The sequence below is a fragment of the Acinonyx jubatus genome, chromosome D4, assembly GCF_027475565.1.
Source record: "Acinonyx jubatus isolate Ajub_Pintada_27869175 chromosome D4, VMU_Ajub_asm_v1.0, whole genome shotgun sequence".
Taxonomy (NCBI): domain Eukaryota; kingdom Metazoa; phylum Chordata; class Mammalia; order Carnivora; family Felidae; genus Acinonyx; species Acinonyx jubatus.
The window spans coordinates 15,712,285-15,738,232 of record NC_069391.1 but is presented as its reverse complement, the minus strand read 5'-3'; the positions used below and the strand labels follow the sequence as shown (position 1 = coordinate 15,738,232).

The following is a 25,948-nucleotide window of genomic DNA, read 5'->3' as shown; positions in this document are numbered from 1 at the left end:
TTTTTGTATGAAAAGAGGAAAGGATACAAAGCCCTGTGCAATAGTAGAAAGCACACTTGGGCTGGGAATGAAGAATACAGTATCCTATCTTTATTATTGTCACGGTAACTATAATCATGCAACCTTGAACAGGTCACTTTACCTCCCTATGTGGCTGGGGACTTTTGTGATCCCTTTCAACGTTAAAATGTGCCTCTCCTATGTGACTCTAAACCAGAATCTGTTCTCTGTAGATGAGGCTCTTTGGGAATCCAATCCATTCTACTAAATATCATTCTTATAATGCATCATTTAATAACTCTTTACTAAGCAGTACGTGGTCCATATGACCTCTCAGAGTCAGGCAGACTTGGATTTGAATTCAAGTTATGATAGTTCCTAGCCTGGTACTCCTGAGCATGTTAGTTGATTTCTCTGAGCCAAAGTCTTCCCAAAAAGAGGAGATTTTGGGAGAATGGTAGTGTAGCTGACTCTTGAACAATGCAGGGGTGTGGGGTGTCAACACTCCATGCAGCTGAAAATCCACATGTAACTTTCGAGTCCCCCAAATTCAACCACTAATAGTCTTCTGTGACCAGAAGCCTTACTAATAACATAAACAGTCAATGAATACCAATTTTGTATGTTCTATGAATTATATACTGTATTCTAATAATAAAATAGAGAAAAAAGTTATTAAGAAAATCATAAGAGAAAATATGTTTTTAGTACTGTACCATATTTATTTTAAAAATTCATACAATCAACAAACTAAAAGACAACCTACTGAATGGGAGATGACATTTGCAAGTGACATATCCAATAAAGGTTCAGTATCTGAAAGGTATAAGGAACTTATACAACTCAACACCAAATCATCATCATCATCATCTAGTTAAAAAGCAGGCAGAAGACATGAATGGACATTTCTCCCAAGAAGACATACAGTTGGACAACAGACACGTGAAAAGATGGTTAACATTACCAGTCATTAGGGAAATGCAAATCAAAGCCATAATGAGATATCACCTCACACCTGTCAGAATGATGAAAATCAAAAACACAAGAAATAGCAAGTGTTGGTGAGGATGTGGAGTAAAAGGAGCCCTTGTGCACTGTTGGTAGGAATGCAAACCGGTGCAGCCACCATGTAAAACAGTATAGAGGTTCCTTAAAAAGTTAAAGATAGATTACCATATGAACCAATATTTCCACTACTGGGTATTTATGTAAAGGCTACAACACATTGATATATGCACTGCTGTGTTTATTGCAGCATTATCTACAATAGCCAAATTATGGAAGCAGCTCAAGTGTCCATCAATAGATGAATGATAAATAAATGGTATGCACACACAAACACACACACACATATGCACACACAGTGGAATATTACTCAGCCATTAAACAGAATGAAATCTTGCTATTTGCAATAACATGGATGGATCTAGAGGACATAATACTAAGTGAAATAAATAAGAGAAAGACAAATGCCTTATGATTTTACTTACATGTGGAATTTAAGAAATAAAACAAATAAGGGGCACCTGGGTGGCTCAGTCAGTTAAGGATCCGACTTTGGCTCAGGTCATGATCTCACAGTTCAGTTCGTGAGTTCGGGCCCCGTGTTGGGCTCTGTGCTGACAGCTCAGAGCCTGGAGCCTGCTTCATTTCTGTATCTCCCTCTCTCTGCCCCTCCTCAACTCGCACTCTGTCTCTCTCACTTAAAAATAAACATGAAAAAACAAGTTTAAAAAAAAAGAAAAAGAAATAAAACAAAGAAACAAAGAAAAGAAGAGCCAAACAAACAAACAGACTCTTAACAATAGACAACAAATTGATGGCTACCAGAGGGGAGATGGGTGGAAGGATGGGCGAAATAGGTGAGGGGGATTAAGAGTACACTAGTATACTTACCATGGGGCACCTGGGTGGCTCAGTCAGTTGAGCATCCAGCTCTTGATTTCAGCTCAAATCATGATCCCAGGGCCATGGGATCAAGCCCTGCATTGGGCTCCATGCTGACTGTAGAGTATGCTTAAGATTCTCTCTCTCTCTCTCTCTCTCTCTCTCTCTTCCTCTCTCTCTCTCTCTCTCTGCCCCTCCTGTTTGTGTGCACACACATGCATGCTTGCTCTCTCTAAAATATATATATTATATATATAATATATATATAAAATATATATAATATACATATATTATAAAAATATATATTAATATAAAAAATTTATAAGAAATATATATATTCTTATTATGAAGAGCACTGAGTAATGTATAGGACTGATGAGTCACTATATTATACACCTTAAACTAATACAACATTGTATTTTAATTATTCTGGAATTAACATGTGTTTAAAATATTTATAAGTGGATGTATGCAATTCAAACTCCTGTTGTTTAAGGGTCAATTGTACTTGCTTCAAGGTTTGTGGTAAAAATTAAATGATGTTGTCCTTGTAAAGTACTTAAAAGTGAAGTTCAGTAAATACTAGTTTCATTTGCCATTGGCATCATCATCCCCATCACCATCATCACCATCACCATTATCATCATCATCATCAGTAATATTATCACCATCACCACCATCATCCCCATCACCATTATCATCATCGTCACCATCATCATCAGTAATATCATCACCATCATCACCATCATCATCACCATCACCATCATCATCATCATCGCCATCACCATCATTGTCATCATCATCAGTAATATCACCATCATCATCATCACCATCCCCATCACCATCATCACCATCACCATTATCATCATCATCGCCATGACCATCATCACCATCATCAGTAATATCATCATCATCACCATCGTCACCATCATCATCAGTAATATCATCACCATCATCACCATCACCATCACCATTATCATCATCATCGCCATCACCATCATCAGTAATATCATCACCATCACCATCATCATCACCATCACCATCATCGCCATCACCATCATCACTGTCCTCATCAGTGATATCATCACCACCATCATCATCACCATCACCATCACCATCACCACCATCATCACTATCACCATTATAACATGCTAGGTTCTCTCATAGACATTGGGAAAATGGAGCTGAACAAGATGTAGTTCCTATTACCAAAGGGACATTAATAGTCTAAGGAAAATAGACACAAACTGTAAATGTTGTCATTCAGGTTTGAACAAGGGACTCTAAGACTATAGAAGAAGAATGGGAAACTGTGGCCCATGGAGATCACATGACTTGCCCAAGAACATCCAATGTGTTATGCATAGTGCTGGAACAAGAAGCCCAGAATTCTGTCCTCACTGAAAATAAACACAACCTCCCCCCCCCAAAAAAAAACCTTTATAAGAAGATATTTCAAGAAACTAAATGAAATTAACGTCCTGAGTCTAACCTCTGCAAATTTTCCAATAGTCTCTTCTATTTTCCCACACCTCGGGGACTATCAAACAAAGATTTTTACTATTTTCTATTCACAACTCGGTTTTAAATCAGTAACAAATGGTGCAAAACATGGTACATTTATATACATATGTGTAATCTCGTGTGAATGTGTAAGTACAAATATTCAGAAATGTGTGTCTGTAAGCACATGTAGCTGTATATAGCGATGCATACTTGATCCCTATGCACAAACATTAGTCTGTTTGTGGATAGCCCATGTGCACATCCATATGTGACCATGCATATATTTATACACAGGCATGCATGTGTTCAAACATACATCCACACAGATACATATGCACAGAGGGTGTTTTGACAACACTGTGAACAGCTCCAGCAGCAAACACCGTGGAGATTCCTATAATTTAATTCAGCAATTGTCAGTAAACTTTGATTCTTGTTCGGGAGGAGCTGGGATCTCCAGCTGCACTGGAGCCTTAGCTCTCAATCATCTTAAGTCAATTAAAACAATGCTTTAAAGCATCAGGCTTCTGCCTTAACTGCACATCTAAAATATAGAGTTTGTACTTCGTCCCAAGTAAATCAGAGAATCCTAGATCAAGAATAGAACTTGACAATGGGTCTCAAGTGCTATAACAACTGCAGGAGCATGCTTGAGATGCCCATCATTCATTCTCAGTCCCAGAGACTCTAAGTCCAGACCCAGGGGTCTATGTTTTACAAGCCTCATCGGGGCTTAGATGTGGTGGTTTGTGGAATATCTTTTGAGAAGTACTGCATTTGAGATGATCTAAGCCTCCTTATTTTGCAAATGTAGATAGAGATCCCAGATGGTGATGTGACTTTCCAAAGTTCTGCTGTTGTTGATGGCAAGATGGGATTTGCAACACAGACCTTGTGCCCATTTCTCAGCAGGTTTGTGTATGGTGTTATTATTTTACCTGTGCAAGTCCCTCATCTTCCAACATGGTTTTAAGCTTCCCAGGGTAACCTCTTTCTCCTCATTCTCTCTTTCTATTTCTCCCTCTCTCATTTCTATCCCTATCTCTATCTCTGTCTCATCTCTATCTCCAGTATTTGAATACACGTGATAAACCAAACGAAGAGAGCAAAACGTGGAGAAATGCATAAGAAAAATAGCTTGGTGGAAAAGGGGGTGGCCTGCGTCTGGAAGAGAGTGAATAGTTACTGAGTTTCTATTTTGTGACAGGCAGTTTGTTAGGGCTTTCTATCAGCTAGAACTACGATTGCCTGCAAGTAACCGAAAGCCTAACCAGAGGGCTAAAACTAATAGAAATTTATTTTCGTTGGTCAAATATGGATCCAGAGTAAGGACTTGACAGTATGGAGACTGGTAGCTGTATGTTAATAGTTCTGTTTGCCATTTCCTTGTCACCTCCTAGTCACAAGATGGTTGCTGCAGCTCCACCCATTGCATTTGAAATCAAGGCAAGAAGAAGGCTGGCTAGACATACCAGTTTCATTTTTCCTTTTTATTGAGGAACAAAAGTTTTCCTAGAAAATTTCATGAGGCTTTAGATTATGTATAACCGGGGAAATATTTAGCTGGAAGATTGTTCTGAGAAGTAAAATGGCTTATTTGTTGTTAGCAAAGACGAAGAAGGATCGGCTTTGGGATATTTTGCATCTTCACACTTATATCATGATGGAGAAGGGAAGGAATAATCCATGTGATATAAACACAAAACAGTCGGCCCTTCTTTGCCAATGTTTTGTAGGTGATGATGGGAAAATTGTGTTTTCATGCAGCAGGCAGCATTCCAAATTTACTTTACATACCAAGAACTGAACAAATTTCCTTTACATACCAAGAACTAGGTGCTGTAAATAGAAGATAGAAATAGACATGATTCAAGCAATGGTTACACTTAAGGACCAACCATGGGAGCAACATTGAAATTCAATATAACATGTGCTACAATGGAAACAAAGTGTTCTATTTTTGCATGCCATTTGCATGCCCCTCTAAGCCTTGATTTGCTCTCCCTATGTCTTAGGACAAAGAACTAAACCCCACAAAGTTCAATATGATCAAAACTGGGACCACCTTACCAGACTCATCCCTTCTCATTCTGGGCACACATCCATCACAAGCTTTCTGTAATTACTGTAATGGGCCAAGCTTCTTCGTACCTCAGGCCCCTTGCACATGCCATTCCCTCTGTTTAGAATTATGTTTTACCCACCTCAACACACTTCACCTATCAATCTCTATTCATTCAATCTCAGCCCTCATATGATATCTAGCCCCTTTGACTAGACCATATCCCACCCTTCTAACACTCATAGTGCCCATCACATTTTGCTAGTATATGCTTGTGTGACAATTTGATTGATATATATTTCTTGCCCTATATTTTAGACTCTGTGAGGGAAGGGGCTATGTGTACTTGGATACCCATTTCACCTCCAGCACCTAGCACATAGTAGGTACTCAGTAAACATCCCTTAAATTGATGGACACATGAATGAGTAGAGTGAAGCCTCAAGTTCTGTTTAGGCTCCACGAGGTCTATAGCATTTGAACTTGTCCTCCTCGATCCTTTATTTTACCACCTCTTAAATAGATAGGACACAGTGATGATCACTCAGGGGTTTCCCAGCTTTATTTTTTACTGAGACCTACTCCTGAGCTCTGACTCCAACGCTGCCTTTCTACGTGACCCTGGGCAACACGCTTAACCACTCTCAGTCTCCGTCCCCTTCTCTGTGAAACCAGTAGAGATGATCTCTAAGGTTCCTTCCACACCTGAAACATCAGTGAGTTTTTGAAACTCCAGAAGGAACATGAAAACCACAGGATGAGAGCCGGAGGGATTCTGCTGAGTTGTGGGTTTTGCAGGTGTATCTCAGCAGGTTCCCGGGAGCCATTCTTGAAGGGACTCAGCGTGTTACCTGGACTAATTTATAAAGGAAATGAAAAGGAAATGGACTCGTTATAATGAACACCATTAATTCACCACTCCAGACTTCACTGTTTGAACAGCGAGTATCAAGCCATTCAATTGTCATCTGTCGATTGAATTCTGCTATTTTGCCTGTTGGAAATGACCGGCCAACACAACAGCGTGCAGACAACGACATGACTACTAATTAGCATATATATTGTTTGTCCTGGTATAAATTTATGGCAAACAGAAATATTTTACACTCCAGTGAAGTTAATAAATGAAGCTTTGGGCTATAAAAATTTCACGTTCCTTTGTGCAAAGGTCAATTATAAATAGTTAAGCACATATTCATTCAAAAGTGTGAGGCCTCGCAGCCAGGAGAATGAAATATATTCTGGTCAATTTACACTCTGGCTGGACCTGCCTCTCATTTTATAGCTTTGATGACATCCCTCTTTGCTGGTCCACACTGGCTGGTTCCTAAAGAACTCCTCTGGCTAGAGAGACTGAATGAAATGAGTATGTACATGTTCCCAGGTCTGGTTTGACACCCACAGTGTATTCAACAAATGTTGGTTTAAACCGAAGGGGACAGCCCATGTGACAGAAGGAGGAAGGGATCCAGAGCAACTCCTAAAATGCTTTGCTCATGGCAAGAACACTGGATAGATAGGGGCTCTGGTCCCAGTTCTGCTATGAATCCACTAAGACACCTTGGCAAAGTGACTTTCTCCTCTCCAGGTCTTTTTTTTTTTTTTTCCTCTCCAAATGCAAAGAATGGATCGTATCAGTATTCCAGTAATCTATGGCTCCCTAAAAATTACCCAAAGGTAGCTTGGTTTGTTGTTTTTAAAACATTAATCATTTCCGTACGTCTCGTGCTTTTGTGGTGAGGAAATTAGACTGGGCTCCATAGCAGATCCTTCTCTTCTGTCTCAGTGGAGACCGTAGTATTTCCCTGGCAGACGGGCTGGTGTGGAGAGTGCAAGATACCTACTTTCATTTGTCTGGTGCCTTGGGACTATGGCTAGAAGGCTGTGCTCCGCTGAGACTGCTGACTGGAGCACCTATGGGTGCACACCCTTCCAGCACGGCATTAGCAGGATAATCAGACTTGGCATATGGCACCTCAGGGCTCTAAGAGAGTTTTCCAAGGGGCAGGAGGTGGATGCTGACAGTTTCTTACAATCTGCACCCAGAAAACTGGTATGGCACCATTTCTGCCACATTCTACTGCAGAAAGCGATCGTAGGGACTACCCACATTCAAGTAGAGACAACATAGACCCTGCTTCTTGATGAGAGCAAGATCAAAGATCTTTCAGCCACCTTTAAGCTGCCACTATCTGTGCTTTTGATTTTGCTCCATATTGAGAAGTGTTACATGGAAAAGGATTTGGTGGATAAGTAAATTGAGGAAGTTGAACCATTGTTTTTAAACAACCAGACACCTCAGAGTCTTTTACTTATCCTTCACTCTCTCAACACTTACTGTTCACTTGTGAGGCTACAAAAAATGTAGGAGTGAACAAAATGGAACTTACCTTCTAGAGAGGAGGCGGAGTTAGGCAATAATAAATGCATAATGTCTGGTCCTGGTAGGTATGTATTAGGAAAGCAAGCTGCAGTGACAAAATTAACATTTCAGACGGGGCAATTAGATGGGTTGAGGAAAGCATATGTCAGGAGGTAGCTGAATAGTTAGAATGGAAGCCATACAGAGAATCTGCACCGTACCAACAGCAGGGTCCGAGGCCCTCGGGGTGGATGGGTTATTGGCCGAAATGGCTGGGATGGAGTGAAAGAGAACCTAAGAGCATAGTGTTGAGTCAGAGAAGTAGGCGGGGCCTTGGGGAGCCAGGAAAGACTTAGGAATTTATGGAAAGGGTAATGGAAAACAACTGGAGGTTCCTGGGTAGAGGAAGGATACAGTGTGACTTTCAAAAGACCTCTCTGCCTGCTCTATAGAGAATAAACAATGAGGAGTAAACACGTAGAGGACTGGTTAAGAAGTCATTGCAGTATTCCAAGTGAGAGATGATAACGTTGGCATGACCAGTGATGGAGATGAGACTAGGAAGTAGGCGCACTCTCTCCTCAGATGAGTATATTTTAAAGATGGCTCCCAGGCCCTTGAGAAAGACATTTCTGGGTTATAAAACTTGCAACAGTCTGGGAGAAGATTTACATCTCAAAGGGACAGAGAAAGAATTTAAGACTGGAAGTTTTCTGAAGCAAACGCTCTACGAAAAGGCAGGTCGTGTTCAGGAAGAAACCTGTCGAAGGCTTAGTTAGACTAGGGGCAGTGTTAAGACTGCCTGCTCACTCTGTCATCTGATGCTTCCAGGTTCGGAAACTTTGGCACTTGAGATGGAATCTCAGCAGCCTGGGGCTGTTCTGCAACAGACTGCAAGACCCTGCACAATTACACTAAATTATCTTTGTCTCCACTTGTTAATTCTTCTACCTCAAAGCCTTTGCATGCTTCTTCTTCTTTTTTTTTGTTTTTTTTTTTTTGTTTTGTTTCCGGAAAGGATCTTCTACCAGATCTGGGGGTGTCTGACCTCCTTATTTCCTGCCAGTCTTCAGTCTTAGTGAGGCCTACCCTGACCACTGTATTTAAAGCAGCAACTGTCCCTCTGCTCTCCTCTCTCTCCTTTATCCCTTATGTACTATTTCATTTATTTATTACATTTCTTGTTTATGATCTATCTCCTTCTGCTGGAATGGCAGCTTTATGGGCCCTATAATGTAGCCCGTCATAGAATTACTTATGAAGAAATTTAAAATTAAAAACACTGTAAGGACAACATTAGAGGCAGCGTCAAGGAAGCCGATGCCTCTACTCAGAGGAATAGTATGCAGTCACTTAAATTATGTTTATAGAGAGAATCTATCAGGAAAGCATGCGTATAGAGAGGATAGTTTAAAAGGTTCACGTAAGTGCTATCTTATAAACACCAAAATTAAAAAAAAATAACTATGAATAGAAAAAAACATTGGGAGGAAATGTGTCATGGCATTCATAGAGATTATCTTTAGGTGATATTATATCTATACTTATATATGTATATTTATATCTAGATAAAAAGATGCCTATCTATATTTATGTAGATATATAATGTTTTATTCTTCTCTTAACTTTAATGTTTTTTTCATTTTTAATATTTTTTTAATTTATTTTTGGGAGGGAGACAGAGCATGAGTGGGGGAGGGGCCGAGAGAGGAAGACACAGAATCTGAAGCAGGCTCCAGGCTCTGAGCTGTCAACACGGAGCCCGACCTGGGGCTCAAACTGGTGAACCACGAGATCGTGACCTGAGCTGAAGTCAGACACTTAACTGACTGACACCCAAGCGCCCCTAATGATTTGCAACTTTTAAATAATGAGCAGGTTTGTTTTTAGTATGGAAACGTAAAATATTTAAAAAATTAAAGACTCTATAAGACTCTTAAGATTATAAACTTCTGGTCCCAAATTTGGGACACATCCATGTCATCCAAACTGCCTTGGTGCTTATAATGGGCCATGTCTTAAAATTTTTTAACTGATTTATTTATTTTGAGAGACAGAGAGAGCCCAAGCAGGGGAGGAGCAGAGAGAGGGAGAGAGAGAGAGAAAACCAAGCAGGCTCCATGCTATCAGCATGGAGCCCGATACGGGGCTCGAACTCAAGGACTGTGAGATCATGACCTGAGCCGAAACCAAGGTCGAATGGCTAACCTACCGAGCCACCAGGCGCCCCTAATGGGCCACGTCTTGATGTGTATGAGGTATTGAGAACAGAGAAAGCTGAAGCCTATCTTTTGAAAAACTCCCATGGAGCAGTTTGGGGACAGACGCATGCCCGCAGGGTGCTTTGGGGACCCCGCATACCACAGAGAGGAGCTGGGTACGCAATGCAGCAGGTATTATCAATATTAGCCCAGTAACTAGGCAACTAAAAGATTTGTAAAGAAAGCACAGCATCACGCGATATGCAGGGATGTGTTTTAAGGAGACACGGTGGGGATTAACAGCCCTGTGATTCATGGAAACAGCAATTTGTCACCGGCGTTATCTGCAGCCGGTAGGGGACAAAGGTAAAGACAATGCAGAACTGTGCCAAGGAGCTGAGTGATAAGCACAGATGGGCAGAGCACCAGCATGACTTTGCTTTAATTATTCTGAGCCTTCCTCTAAGCAAAGTCTGGGGGCATTGTTGTCCCACTTTTCTTTGTTTTCCTGTTTGTTTTTAAACACTGAAGTCAGTTTTTCTAGGCTGTCTCCTTGGACCAAAGGGAAGACTCTTGTTTTATTGCATACCGACTAGGTCCAGCCATTAGCTACAGTGGTATCTTTTAAACCTCTCCCTTACCAGCAGCATGGGCATTATTATTATTCTTATTTCAGACATAAGTAAATTAAGACTTACCAGAGGTGATGGTGCAGTTTTGTTACAAGATTATACATTAGTAGCTGTAGGCTCTTTGTATACAATTCCTGTCTACCCAGCCTTCCTTACTGTCCGCATCTACATTGCCAATTAAGTTATACTTGTGTATCGAGTGTTTCCTCTGGAGCTGGGTTCAGAGAGACCTCCAAACCTGTTGCTCAGAGTTGGAGAATTACACACGATTGCAAAAGGAACCACAGCATTTGGTGTTGGGTCTGTCAGTTGTCCAGGCTGCACACTGATGTGACAAGTTCACAGGCTTCTCAGCATTCGATTTTCTAGCAAAATGGAAAATGCAATTACAGTATTCCGTAAAATATCGTTGTTGGTTCAAATATAATTAAGCATCTTATTAAATCACTGTTTTACCAAGTGGGATGCAGAGATTCGCCAGGGCTTCCTTAGAGAAAAACAGAGGCTGCTCTGAAAGGCGGGGGGGGGGGGGGGGGGGGGGGGGCGGGGGCGGGGCGGGGCAGTACATCTCCAGGGAGTTATAGTTAATAACCAGAGTTCTTAGGAGAAAGTGCTGCAAGGCGACTCCCTTATAGGGCAGACTCTCTTATTAAGAGTTTAATGGTAAAGTTGACTGAAGCTGACTCTTTCCATTACAATAGCTTTGGAATTTATTTCCTGGGGATCCACTTTCACTGCTTGACATTAAGGGAATTGGCTGCAGGGAGAAGATCCAGGAGGTGAAACACCACTTGGGGAGATACTTACCTTGTCAAGGAGAATAAAAGAAGCCTCCATTAGAAAGAACCATAAGGACTGAGCATTTACTGTGCACCTACTATGCTCCAGGCACTGGGTAAGGATATTGTCCATTTTATTTAGAGAGAAAGAAGATGAGCAATTAATGTCCACGAACAGACTCACATGTCACTGAGCTTCTTTTCTGTGCCAGGCACTGTGCAAAGGTACTGATCAGGCAGTTTCTCACTGATGGCCACGACAGCCTGAAGAGGCATTCAGCAGGTGAGGAACCAGATCACAAAGAGATTAACAAATTGCCTGTGCCACATGACTAGTAAATAGGAGATATGCTAATGATTTCCAGAATCTTCATCTTTGGCCACTGTTTTTAATTGGCAGCTAAGAAAACTAAAGCTCAGACACTAAAGAACTTATTCTACACTAGAAAACACCTCATGCAACATTACAAGTTTAAGGGAAGACGAACCTCATTTCAAAACCTAGTGCTGTTCTAGGATTGTAGGCAATTTCCTTTGCCTTTCTGAGGCTCTGGCCAACGTTACTGACACAACAGTAGTCGTTAGAATCAGGCAAAGGACTTGCTGAAAAGTCCAGATGGCTTGGTTCTACCCCCAGGGTTGTTGATTCAGTGTGTCTGGGTGGGCCAGAGCACTTGCATTTCTAGCAAGTTCCCGTATGACACCGATACTGCAGACTGGGGACTCCACCTGGACAAACCCCACTCTGCCATACTCAGAATTCAAACTCTGGTTGTCCCTGGACCTAAAGACAGACTTGGCTGTAGCATCCGGGACATTGATGTTGGAGACTTGGTCTGATCCTTCCTTCTTCATTGCTTGGTTGTGTGGTCTTAGGCAAACTTACTGGTTCTTCTGAGCCTCATACTGCTTCCTTTGTCACCACCCTGCTGATGAGGATTATAGGGAGTGTTGTATTGGAAAGTATCTAGCCTATGATCTAGCCAAAATTTTCAATAGATACCGATTGTCAACATTAGAAAATTATCAAGATGATTTCCATGGTGCATGGCTTCAGACTTTCTTTACTTTTTTATTCACTAAATATACCAAGCGCTGCAACATTTCTTGCAATATTTTCATTTCTTCAGTCTCTGCATTCCTAGTTACCAAAATATGCTGTAGGTCCACTGTAAACCATACAGAGCAAACCCTGCCCCTACACCTCCCATCATTATTGCTGGAGAAATATTACATATGTAGTTTTAGTTCAGAAGTCATGATTCACAGAATCCCCTAGAAGACAAGGTTCTAAGTGTTTTTGAATCTTAAGTTTCTGTAACCATCAAGGACCAGGAATCACCAGGGAGGAAGCCCAGAGATAAAAGTCAAGTTGGAAGACGGGTAAGTCCTTAATGCCAGAGGGACTGTGTCTCAAATTGAGAAGCTTCTCGCCCTCTTCCATTAAGAAGGCATTGCTAGTGAATCTACATTAATAACTGTTGACCAAACCAGTTAGAAACTCTATTGGATTAAAAAATATCCTTTAGTAGTTAAGATAAAACCTTACCTCTCCCAGCCTGCTCAACCCCAAGCAGAAGCCACTAAATACTACATTCTTTCTGTCTCATCTTTTGTTCAAGTTGAAAATCAGTCCATCTGGTTCACCTTGAATCCTGAGCTGCATATTTTTAGCAGCATAAGAACCTATGTTGCCAGCATTGCTGGGGAAAAGGCAGAGCCCACGGTGTTCTCTAGCCAGGAGGAGGGCAGGAGGCTCAGAGGAGCTGAGCGCCTGAAGCTTGGATGGTTCACCAGCCTTGATTCTTAACTAAGGAGCATGCTGGCTGGTGCCATGACCAAAGGACCGTGGGCCAGGAGTTAGAATTCCCAAACAGGAACTCTGATCTCAGGCCAACAATTCTTTAATGATCAAGATCAGTGTGGGAAGAAGGTTCAGAGTAATAAAGAGGGCTCTCATGTACTATTATTGTAATTAATACCAAGCAGTATCTATTAAGGAATGGACATGTCATGTAGTAGGAATTATAATAGTTAACACTCATATATGCTTGCTGTGTGCTGCTCACTGTTCTAAGTGTTCTACCTTTGTTGGCTCATTTTATTATCATAACATTTCATAGATGAGAAAAACAAAAAACAAGGAACTGAAAGGTTGATGAACTACCAGGTGCTGTGTCATTAATTATCCTGCGATTTCGAGGGAAGGGTATTCTTGAAACCCTAATTTAGCAGATGAAAAAAAATGAAGGTGACTTCCCTGAGATCACACAGCTTGCTTGAGACAGAGCTGATAGATTCTGAGCCCACAGAGTAGAAATCTTTGCTAGATTAGTCTGAAGGTTTCCCAGAGGGGATGAGGCTTGATAGAGCTTTGAAAGATGGAACAAACCATATTGAAGAGTGTATCTTGTTAAGATTCAGGACGCCCAAGTTTGGAGGAAGGTTTTCAGGATGACCCACAGTCCCTGTGCTGGTTAGATGTCCAGGGTTATCAGAAAGGCCAGGTGTTAAAATGGATAGAAACTCTGTCTGGAATACCCTTCCTCTGACAGATCCACACAGCAAACTCCTGTCATCTCCCGAGCCCTCCCATCAGGGGTCATCACTCTCAGAGGCCATATCTTGCTCTCCTTCAGTCTTTGGGGAAGATTTTTTCTCTTTTTCATTTGCCCCCATGCTTTCTTTACTTACTGCCCTGCAGATCCTTAGCAGGAAGCCCTATCTTCTTCACTAAAGTGAGGAGAGCAGAGTCTTGCCTCATTGGTGTCCTCAACCCTGTCGCTGGCAGGGACAGTCACACAGCCAACACTCGGTGTTTAATTAATTGTATGAGTGGACTTTTCTCACCCAGGCAACATTTGCCTCTCCTAATATAAAAGATGGCTAGACCATTAATTGCACAAACATTTATTGGGGTGCTCTGAACAGGACGCTGTGGCAAATGTGGGGGATACACGTGTGCACGTGACAGAATAGATATAATTTAATAGAGGACACAGCCAACGAACCACTTATGTTTTTTATCCATTTGCATCCCCCCAAAATTCATATGTTAAAATACGAACCCTCAAGGTGATGGTAGTAGGAGGTGGGGGCCTTTGGGAGGTGATTAAGACAGGAAGACAGAGCCCTCATGAGTGAGACCCATGCTCTTATAAAATAGGACTGACAGAGTTCCCTTGTCTTCCTGCCACGTGAAGTGACATTAGAAATAACAGCCATCTAGGGAGCAGGTTGTCACCAGACACCAAATCTGTGAATGCCATAACCTTGGATTTTCCAGCCTCCAGCATTGTGATGAATAAATAAATTAATTAATTAATTTATAAACCACCCAGTGTTTTAGTTACAGCAGTCCGAATAGACTAAGACATCCATATATCCACTGAATCATTCATCAAAAATCATAAGCATTTATTCTATGGCATGGACCACGCAAGGTACTGAAGATAATCTTCAACGAGATCTAATCCCTGCCCTTAAAATGCTTACACCCTAGCCAAATCCCCAATTATAATCAATGAACATAGCCCTGGGATTTTAGCTACAAATATAGAACTAGCAATTGAAGCAATCTTGCCTGTGATGACTGCAGCCTGGCTTGCAGAATTTCCTCACAGCAACCCCTTTCCTCCTGGGAAAAGAGGACCGTGGTTCCCAGGACACCACGCAGCAGTGACATTTCCTCTGGCTATTAATCGGCACCTTGCCGATGAAGCTGCAGCAGCACCGTGGGGACAGGGGTGTGGAGGAGGCCTCAGATGCTATTTACTGTCTCTCCAGAGAAAGTCTCTGACCTCAATTTCATTTCTTGTTTTTATTGACCCATTTCATGCTAGTGGAGTGAATTTCAAAGCCCTTTAGGGACAAATCAGCTTCTCTTGTCCTTGTTAAGTGGACATACTCCATGCGGTCATGGCTGGACACAGCCTTATCATTGGAAAGATAAGTTCTGCAGTGCTTGATTTGGCTGAAGTTACTCAGAGTGTGTCTAAGTCCTCAGAAATCAGGCTCTAGTGGCTGCATTTCATGAGCAGAACCTAGGATGGGTTCCACATTCTGAGCCTTGTTTGAAACAGGAGGAGGGCAGACAGAATGATTCTGTCCCTAAATTCAGGTATACTCATGTTTCCCCAGGGAGACACCCCCACTGAAGGAAGACTGTAGAAAGGAATTGCACAGGACCGAAAGAACGAAAAGTAGAAGGAAAGAAGTAGTAACAGAGGAGGAGATAGAAGACCTGGGGCGTTGTGATTAAGCAGAGAAGATTCCCAGGAGGAAGAGGCAGGACATTAAAATGAGCAAATTGGATGGATGCATCAGTTAAGGTGGACTGTTTCACTGTAGTAACAATCAACTCTGAAATCTCAGTGGCTTAAATCAACAAGAACTTATTTCCCATTTAAGCCGCATGTCTATTGTGTGTCAGAAGTATGTTGTGGCCATTGCTGTCTTTCAAGAATCCAGGTGACAGAACAGGCAGCCTCACAACCACGGCTGGTCATTGTGTCAAGGGGAAACTGAGTTCAGAAGGGTCTCACACTAGCAGTTAAATGCTCTAATAGCGACACACATAACTTTTGTCCATCCTACATTGGATGACCTAGTCACATGGCCCCACTCTCCCAAAAGGGGCCAGAACCATGTGCTCAGGAGTCAGAGAGCACTAACGTCTACCCCAGGGGAGCCAGGAATTGAAGGAAAGCCCTCGAAGGCGTTTATGCCAGTGTATTGTTTCAGAAGTGGACAGGTCTCCAAACACTCTCTGATTAAGATTCCAGTCCTGGTAGGAACGTGACCCACGCTTCCTTCCAGTTGAAGAGGAAACCGGCAACAAAGCCTAGGAAGGAACAATAAGTTCAAAGAGATAATGTTTAATGAGCTACCATTCTACTCGTTCATTTCCGTTTTTCTGTGCAAGTTTGAATGCCAGCTACACCTTTCACTAACTCTGTGACTTGAAGACTTTCTCACTCTATGCCATAGATTCTTTACTTTATAAAAATAGGGATAACCAAATTACCAAATCCCCAACCATTTGTGCATGTTAAATAAGTTAATACAGGGCTTAAGACAGGTCCTGACACATAGTAATAAGTATCCCATGGTGTTAACCAATCTTCTTAACAACTCAATGCAGTGGGCTATGTGTTATGTTTAATGGGTTGGGAATCGAAACCTGGGGAGATTTAGAATAGTCAAGATCACGTACATTGTCAGTGGTGAAGCCAAGGTTCACATTCAGGCACTTTGATTCCGGAGGATGAAGTTTATATTCCACATCAAAATTATCATCCCCTCAATTGATCCCCTCAATAGCCCTGTGGGCTAGAGTCAACAATATTTTTCCTATCACCAACCCTCTTTCTACTATTATGGTCGTCACTACAACTTCCAGACATCATTCATAGAGTGCCCATACCTGCCTTCCATAAATCATGTCTAAGCCTTGCAACACTTCCCTGAAGATCGGGATGGATAGCCGTTTTTATACAGCAGTAAACTGAGCCTCAAAGAAGTTAAATAGTGTATCAGTCATCTAGGGCTGTCATAGCAAAGTTCCATACACGGGGTGCTTTAAATAATAGAAATCTGTTTTCTTAGTCTTTCTTCCTGGAAGCTGGAAGTTGGAGATGGGTTGGCAAGGTTAGTTTTTATCTATCTATCTATCTATCTATCTATCTATAGAAAGAGAGAGAGAGCCGGTGAGGGGAAGAGAGAGAGGAAGAGAAAGAACCCTAGGAAGGATCCATGGCATCATTGCTGAGCTTGACCTGGGGGCTCGATCCCATGAACCATGAGATTATGACCTGAGCCAAAATCAAGAGTCGGACACTCAACCCTGTGAGCCACCCAGGCACCCCTGGGTTGGTTTCTTCTACGGCTCTGTTCTTGAGTTGCACGTGGCGGTCCTCTCCCTGCGGCTTCACATCATCATCCCTCTATGTGCGTCTGTGTTCTAATCTCCTCCGTAATGACACCAGTCATATTGAATTAAGGCCTACCCGTATGAATTCATTTTACTTTAATCACCTCTTTAAAGGCCAGATCTCCAAATACAGTCACATTCTGAGGTATGAGGGGCGGGAGTTCAACATATGAATTTTGAGGGAACACAATTCAGCCTATAACAAGTGTCCTGCATCCAGATGGAACATGGATTTAAACGTAAGATGTTCTGATTCCAAAACTACATCATACTCCCACCTTCAAGCCATTAGTACATCCCTACTACATGCTCAGCATGGTCCCTGGTGTTTTCCCTTCCTTTTAAACATACTGTCCTCAGAGGAAGTGTTGGTTCTTTTGGATAGATGAGAAAATCGGGGTTCAAGGTAGAGGGGAATTTCTCCCGGTCTGGTCACCCTCGATCACCTTGAGATGTGTTCAGATCTTCTCTGACTCCTGACTAAGAGAAACTTTCTCTCGTAGCTTACTCCTTTGGAGAGGAGGCAGTCTTTTTAAAATGATGCCACATCCATTCTGTCACCAATAGTTAGCATTTTTAAAGTACTACTACGTGCGGTCACGAAGACAGGCACTTACCACACGGAAACCTTAGACACAATGCCAGTTTTCTAGGAAATTGCAACCGAGATGAAAGGACAAGTAATAGGCAGTAAAACATAAATACCGCTCGATATTCAGTGAGAGGCTCTGTCAGTAAATCCTGTGAAAATCCAGGGGAAGATAGAAGTACTATAGCCTGCATACTCAGGGAACACTTTTTGCCAGTGTTTAAGGAATGCATTTGGAGGTTGGAGGGGTTCAAATACTGGCAGCAACAAAGATGGAGGTTTGTGAGTCGTGTTCGTGGCATGATTTCTGGTCATACTCTGGCTTACGTATGAATGGTTCACCATTGTCTTCAAGGTGAAATCTCAGTGTACATGTTGCATCCGCCCTAGCTTATGCTTCAGCTTTATTGTCCGCCATCTCTGCACTGTGCAACCTTGGAGTAAGAGCCTCGCGTGCCTTTCCTTTCCTGCCTCTGGTCCTTCACCTGTGGACGGACACTGGGGCGTCGAGGTAGGGGCCCGGTTCTCCGTCAGGCAGGTCTGAATTCTGGCCCTGCCCCTTACTAACCAGTGGGACATTCGACAGGTTATTTAACTTCTCACTTTCCTCCCCCATAAAGTAAGAAGAGTAATAACCTCCTGGCAGGGCAGGTGTGAAGATTTAATGGAATGAAGTCTATAAAGCACCCTAGTTACTGCCTACTCTATCATGCATACTCGGGAATGGTAGTTATCATCATAATAATGATGTTTTTCTTGGGCCAGCAACTCACGACTACTGCTTCTTAGCCTAAACAATTCCCACAGCACTTTTTCATATTTATACCTTAGCGTTGTATTACCGCATCATCTTACTTACAGAGAGAGGCAGAGCAATGTTTCGGGGCTCGGTCCTGGCATCTGCCTGCTTACCATTTATTAGCTGTGCGACTTTGGGCCAGTTACTTGGCCTCTCTGTGTCTCAGCTTTCTTACGTAAAGTGGAGATTAAGGCATTGTCTCTTCCACAGAGACAGTTTGAAGATTGGATGAGTTTGCATCACAGGGCCCGGAATTTAGTACATACTCAATAAATGGTAGGTATTGTGACCTCCACTGCAGAAAGGAGGAAAGAAACTAAGGAATTTGACCAAAGTTGGATGACAAGCGGGACAAGAACTTTTAGCATCAGAATTTTGAGTCAGATGGCTCCACAGTCTGTGCTCTTAATCACCAGGCGTTTGGCTTCCCCCATGAATAAGAAACACGTCCACCTCCAAGTCCTTCCTCACTGTCATTATCAGATCCACATACTTGACAACTCCTCACGCCGTGCGACAATCAGACTGGAGATACAGGACAAGCTGCCTCCCACAGTCATTCACTTTAGAGAGAACTCTGCATCGATACCACCCCACTCCCTTTACCCGCCCTCAGCTCGTCCAACTTTTGCATGAAAACGGAAGGCTCCGAGATAAAGCAACATGTGCAGGGTCCCACAGAAGACAAATGATCGAGGCCGAAATACAGATCACATCTAGGTGATTGTGTATTTTGGGGCTCCTGCTAATTGTCCTGGCCAGTGTTAGGCACTGGTGTTGGAGACTGGGACGTGTGTGTTTCATCGTGTTAGGAACTGGACCATGATTCCATGGCACACAGTGGGCACTCAGTGAACATTTATCGAATGAATGAATTCATACACCTATCTACTCATCTCTCTCTCCCTCCCTCTCTCCATTTCTCTATCTACCTACCTAACAAAGCCCCTGCCTCATCGAATGGGGGAGAAAGAAATACATACTTCCTATATGTTGCATCAGGAGCTGTGATAAGAGTGGGTGCTAAAGGCACCAAGAAAAGCTGTCATGACTAGCAAAATGGTACATTCTGCTCCGCCCAAGGTACCTTCCTGCCCACACCAGTACACCAGAAAAAAGTCACGATTACAGTGAGAGCTTATATAATGCCATAGTTTTGCTTTTAGCAAGCAGCAACAATCGTGAAAAGAACTTTAAATACAAATGAAACAAAGAATGGAAGAAATCAAGTTGCCTTCTCCAATATGGAAAAGTAGTACTTTTAATTCCTTTTTTTTTTTTTTGCTCTTTTAGGAAAACAGTGTGGTTCCACATGAAAACCAGAATCTGTAGTACAAAATAAACACTGTTCTTTTTTTTTCAAGTTTATCTATTTATTTTTGAGAGAGAGAGGGCAAGCAGGGGAGTAGGCAGAGAGGGAGGGAGAGAGAGAGAGAGAGAGAGAGAGAGAGAGAGAGAGAATCCTAAGCAGGCTCTGCACTGTCGGCACAGAGCCTGATGTCAGGCTCCATCCCACAAATAGTGAGATCATGACCTGAGCCAAAATCAGAAGTCAGACACTTAACCACTGAGCCACCCAGGTGCCCCTAAACACTGCTATTTCTTAATGAGCTGAATCTTAGAGTCCCTAATATTTTTCTCTTGTCCAAAAGGTCTTACTAGGTACCTAAACAAGCTTCACCTCTTTTCTATTTTCTTTGTTAATTTTGGGTTTCTCAGCTCCTCTCGTTGCTTACTCTCTTATTGACCAGTAGCTTTTCTATCGCTTGTTTTGGTCTGGTTTGGTTAACTTTAAAGATGTATCAATGTTTTTAATGAATTGTGCGAGTGTGTGTACTCCATAGATGTCTGGTAAGTAGAAAGCCTCTAGGTACAACAAGGAAAACATTACTTCATCTGTACGTCATGTGTTCAAAATAACATACTGGGGCTTCCTCGATGTTTTCCTCACTTTCATTTCTGCACCTTCAGAGTCACCAAGGCTTGTTACTTCTACACCCTAAATTTCTCTCACACTCAACCCTCTCTGGCCAACCTTAATAACTGCCTTTTTGCAAGCTGTCACCAGTGCATGGACCATCGCAAAGGCATCTGAAGTATCCGATCTCCATTTGCTCTTAAGCAATGCCATTCATCCCCGAAAATGTTGCCAGAGGGATGCTTCTGAAACCCAGATCTGATCGTGCTCTCTGCTAATTCAGTGGTTTTCCATCTGTTGGAAGATTCAGTCTCCTTGCATGACACGATGGACTGACCTAGCTTGACCTGGCTTTTGCTTATGTCTCCAACTTTGCCTCTAACCCAGACCAACGAAAAAGTAGAGATATAGTAACTTGACTTTCAATGTTTGTCCATTCTCTGCAAAAGGGCTTAAATCCCCTTGTCCTTTTTCCATACTGTCTCTCTTGCCTGCTTGAAGAGTCTCCACAATTTTTGAATACCTATTGTCTGTTTTTTTTAACTGCGAAACTCAAACATCAACTTCATCCCTACAAAGAGCATTTGTAACCCCCTTAATTTTAATACTAGAATAAGTATTTTATGGGTGCTGTTATCTTTACACAGATTACATTGAAATATTATTGCTCTCCTTTTTATTGTAAAGTAATATACACACCTTCTAAAAATCTTAAGAAAATATAGATACAGAATGGAATAATTAAAATCATGCATAATTTGGTCACTCTGATGCAACTCTTGTTAACATTTTGGTGGACTCTACCTCTAGTCTTCTCTCCAAACATATGTAAGTGTTTATTTTGCAAAAATATGGTCATACTATCCATATTGTTTTATCACCGGCTTTTTGAAATCGAAGGGGATGTTGTAAAAATCACCTTTTCTTTAAAGTTATTTCCTAACATCACTGTCAATGCTGAAAAGTATTTCCTTGGATGAATAAAATAATTTTCTATTACTGGAACTACAGTTATGTCTAAAAGTTTTTATTACAAACAAGGCAATTTCTCTCTTTATAGCCAAATCTTTGAGTGTGATCATGATTATTTCTGTTTGATAAATTCAGCAAGAGTAATTTCTCGATCAACGAGGATATACAAGTTTAAGCCTTTTGATACACATTTTTAAATTGTCTTTCAAAAACATGCTATTAACTGGTACTCCCAAAAGCAATATATGTCCATTTCCTCACAAAGGTAATATAAATATATGATATTTAATAGCAATTGAATAAGCAAAAAATATGGCTTGTCTTAATATAATCTCTCTGTGAGGTATAATATACTTTCTTTGCATACTCAACTCATATATATATATGTTTCTTTTGTGATTTTCTTAATTGGGTCCTCTGATTCACTTTCAACTGCAATGTTTATCTCTTTTTTTCATTGGTTTTATATATCGTCCTTTGTCTGTCATGTATGCCTCACAAAAATTTTTATCTCTTTTTGCTGTCTGCCTTTGAATTTGAAAATGATTTATGATACAATTCATCCAATCCCCATTGATTTGAAATGCTACCAGTATTATATATTGATTCATATATATGCTCAGATCAGTTTATGAACATTTAAAAATAATACATCAACCTGTTCCTCTACCACTATTCTATTTTTAAGTTAACTTTGGTTCATATCAATATTATTTTTATGTTATTATTATTATTAACACCATTACTGTCATAGCTACTATTTCTTGATCATGACTCACATATTTCAGCATGCAATGCTTAATACTTTTACAAACTATATCTGATTTATTCTTTCAAACAGCTCTGTGAAATAGGTACAATTATTATATACATGTTTCAGCTAAGGAAACCGAGACATATTTATTATCTAGTAGAACTGAGATTAAAACTCGAGTTGTCCTGACACCAGACCTACAAACTGAAATTCAGAGCAATACTTTGTCTTTACTCATTTTCAAAGCATTTTTCTGCCTATTCTCACATGACTTACTCTTGGAGATAAACTTTAAAATAACTTTATTAACCTTATAAAGCCAGTCTTTGAATCTATTTAGTAGACTTTTTATTGTGGTATAGCATACATATGTACATGAGCCATAAGTGAACAGATATGTGCAACCCACACCCAGACCAAGAAATTTATCAGCACATCAGAGCCCCATAGTGTCCTTTTCCACTTGTTACTACCCCCCACAGGTAAGCCCTGTCCTGACTTCCACATCACACATTAGTTTTACTCAGTTTTGGGTTTTAAAGGAACACATGCATTATGTTCCTTTATGTTTATGTTATCGAGGATCTTTTCATGTTCATTTTGGCTATATGTAGATCTTCTATTATGAAACATCTTTTATTTTTAAATTTTTATTTGTCTGAGTTGAAGTGTCCTTTATCTATTGTTATACTAGCATTTATTGAAAATACTCTGTCTCTGTTGAATCACCTTGGAAACTTTCTCTAAAATCAATTAAGTATATAAAAACAGAGGTCTGTTTCTAAACGCTTTCTCCTGTTCCTTGGCCTATAAGTCTTTTATTTTGCTAATATCACACTGCCTTGATTATTTCAAGCTATATAGTAAGTCTGTTACATAAATGTTCACTTTTCTCTTTACTTCCAAAAATTGTTTTAATTATTCTAGGTCCCCTGTACTTCCACATACATTTTAGAGCTAGCTTGTCAATTTCTAAAAAAAAAAATGACTGGGATTCTGATTGGGGTTGCAATGAACTCATCGGTCACTATGGGAAGAGTATTGAATCCTATTGTCCACGAAACTGGTATATGTCTCTATTTACTTAGGTTTTCTGTAAATTCTCTCAGTATACACAAGCCTGACATATCCATTTTACTATGCTTTTACATCTGTGTATACTCAAGGGACTTCCTCAAAAAGGAGCTCTTTTGGAGGCACCTGAGTGGTTCAGTCAGTTAAGCATCCGACTCTGGGTTTTAGCTCAGGTCATGATCTCACTGTTCATGAGTTGGAGCCCTGTATGGGGGGGGGGCTCCATGCTGTCAATGCAGGACTTGCTTGGGATTCTCTCTCTCCCTCTCTCTGCCCCTCCTCCCCCACTCACTCATTCTCTTTCTCTCTCTCAAAATAAATAAACTTTTTTTTTTAAAAAAGTAGCTCTTTTTCATTGTATTTCTGGTGCCTTTGAAAACTGAGTCACTAGTGAGTATCTTTCTGTTTTACGCTTTCCTTTGGTCACCTTTTTTAACATGCCAGATAACTTTTAATTGAATGCTACCATGTTATTTTCCTCCAGAGATGTTTACCCTGTCCTTTGGTGGAAAATAGACTGATGGTGGATCACCTTAATCTGACTAGAAACAGGGTTGATATGAAGCAGAGTTGCAGTTCTTACAAAGTATCATCTACCTCTGGTTGAGCAAACTCCTTAATTCAAGCTCTCCATGGATTCCCAACTGAGATCCTTGGGTATTTAATAAGTTCCCCTGCCCACAGCTTCACAACCTTTTGTGGTTTCTCATCTCCAATTTTTATCTTGTCAGCTCTGAGAGATTTAAAGACAACTGTTCTACACTCAAAAGTTTTATGCCTTGCTTACTATTCCCCTGACCTCTACTATTGAAGAATTTAGCAAATGCCTCAAGGAGAAACCAACAGTTATGCTCATTTCAGTGAACTATCCTTTTCATTAGAATTTTGGCTCCCTAGGTATTGGCTGCATGGGCAGTCACAAAAGCATTTTTTTCTTCTCCTTAGATTTATGAGTTCACCAACAGTTCTGCTGAATACTTAACCACTCAGGAATGGGCACCTGGCTCCATGTTCCAATAATTAGCAAATGCCCTAAGGAATAATGTGGGTGTGTGCTGTATGTGAGCTACGCTCTCCATGATTCTCGTCACTCTGATTCTTGGAATTTCAGCCTCATTCCCCTCAGTAGTTAGTTGTCTTGTGTCTTTTTAAAAATTATTTAAAATTTTCTTCTCCTCCTTCTTCTTCTTTTCCTATTTTGTTCTTTGTGGGAGACTGGTCTTATACACAAGCTACTGCATCACAGCCTGAGAGAAATTCTTTTTGTATGAGATTTGCCTTTCAAGACATTTGACCATTTTATTTATATCATCAAATTTATTGGCTTGAAGTAGTTCATATTATTCACTTATTATTTTTCAATGTTTGTAATGTCTAAATGATGCCTTCTTTTGTTCCTGATATTGGTAATTAGGGCATTCTCTCTTTCTTCTTGATCAGTCAAGCTAGAAGTTTTTCAGTTTTGTAGACTTCCAAAAACAAAACAAAACAAAACAAAACAAACTCCAAAAACAAACCAGCTTTTGGCTGTAGTGATTTACTGAATTTGTTCAGTTTTTAAACATTTGATTACCACTCTGTTATTTCTTTATTTCTACTTACCTTAAGTTTACTTTTCTTCTCTTCCTTTAACCTCCTAAAGAAGAAGATTAAATAAGTGTTTTTAGACTTTTCCTGTAAATTAATAAACAATTTAAAGGTATAAAATTCTCTATAGGCACTGATTTTTGATATATGACCTGCAATACCTATCTATATCTATCTATGCCTATATCTACATCTGTACCTATATCTTACACAGCTATGTTACACTCAACAATACTCATGGAATAAAGTTTGCTTTAAATAGCCATATGTCTTTTGATATGTTCTGTTTTCATGTATATTTGAATTCAAAATAATTTCAATTTTTTGTGTAATTTCTTTCATCCACTGGTTGTTCAGAAGTGTATTATTTAAATTTCCAAATATGTAACTTCCAGATTTTTTTCTGTTGTTTTATCTCGAATATAATTATGATAAAAACATGTTTTGTATAAACTTATTATTTTAAATTTATTGAGACTCCTATGGTCTAAACAATTACCTGTGTTCGTGAATGTTCCATGTATGCTGGAAGAGAGTGTAATCTCTTGTTGGGGATGGAATATTCTAGAAACATCAAGTAAGTTCAATTAATTAGTAATGTTCAATTAGTTTAGTAGTAATTTCTTCCATATGCTTGGTGAATTTCTTTCTGTTTGTTCTATCAGTTAATGAGAGACAACTATTGAAATCTCAGATATAGGGGGAGCCAAGATGGTTCCCTTCATATGGAAGTTTTGTGTGTGTCTCTCATTTGTGAAATACAGCCAGACCAACACTAAACCATCCAGAAAACTGATCTGAGGATTAACACAACAACCTGCACAACCTGAAACACAGAATTCAGCAGGTACACAGCACGGAGAGGTGAACTTGGGGGAGAGAGAAGCCACGGAG

At 40.6% G+C, this 25,948-nt stretch overlaps 1 long non-coding RNA gene across 1 annotated transcript in view; it reads right to left on the bottom strand.

Annotated features, from left to right (window-relative positions):
- Window positions 1-4,924: 4,924 nt before the first annotated feature.
- The window catches only part of LOC113592809 (uncharacterized), a 48,498-nt gene continuing 27,474 nt past the window's right edge, over window positions 4,925-25,948 (bottom strand). The window contains exons 4-6 of the long non-coding RNA XR_008291013.1: window positions 25,070-25,103; window positions 10,717-11,015; window positions 4,925-6,311 (exon numbers count right to left, since the gene is read on the bottom strand). This is a non-coding gene — a long non-coding RNA (uncharacterized LOC113592809). The remainder of the gene's footprint in view (window positions 6,312-10,716; window positions 11,016-25,069; window positions 25,104-25,948) is intronic.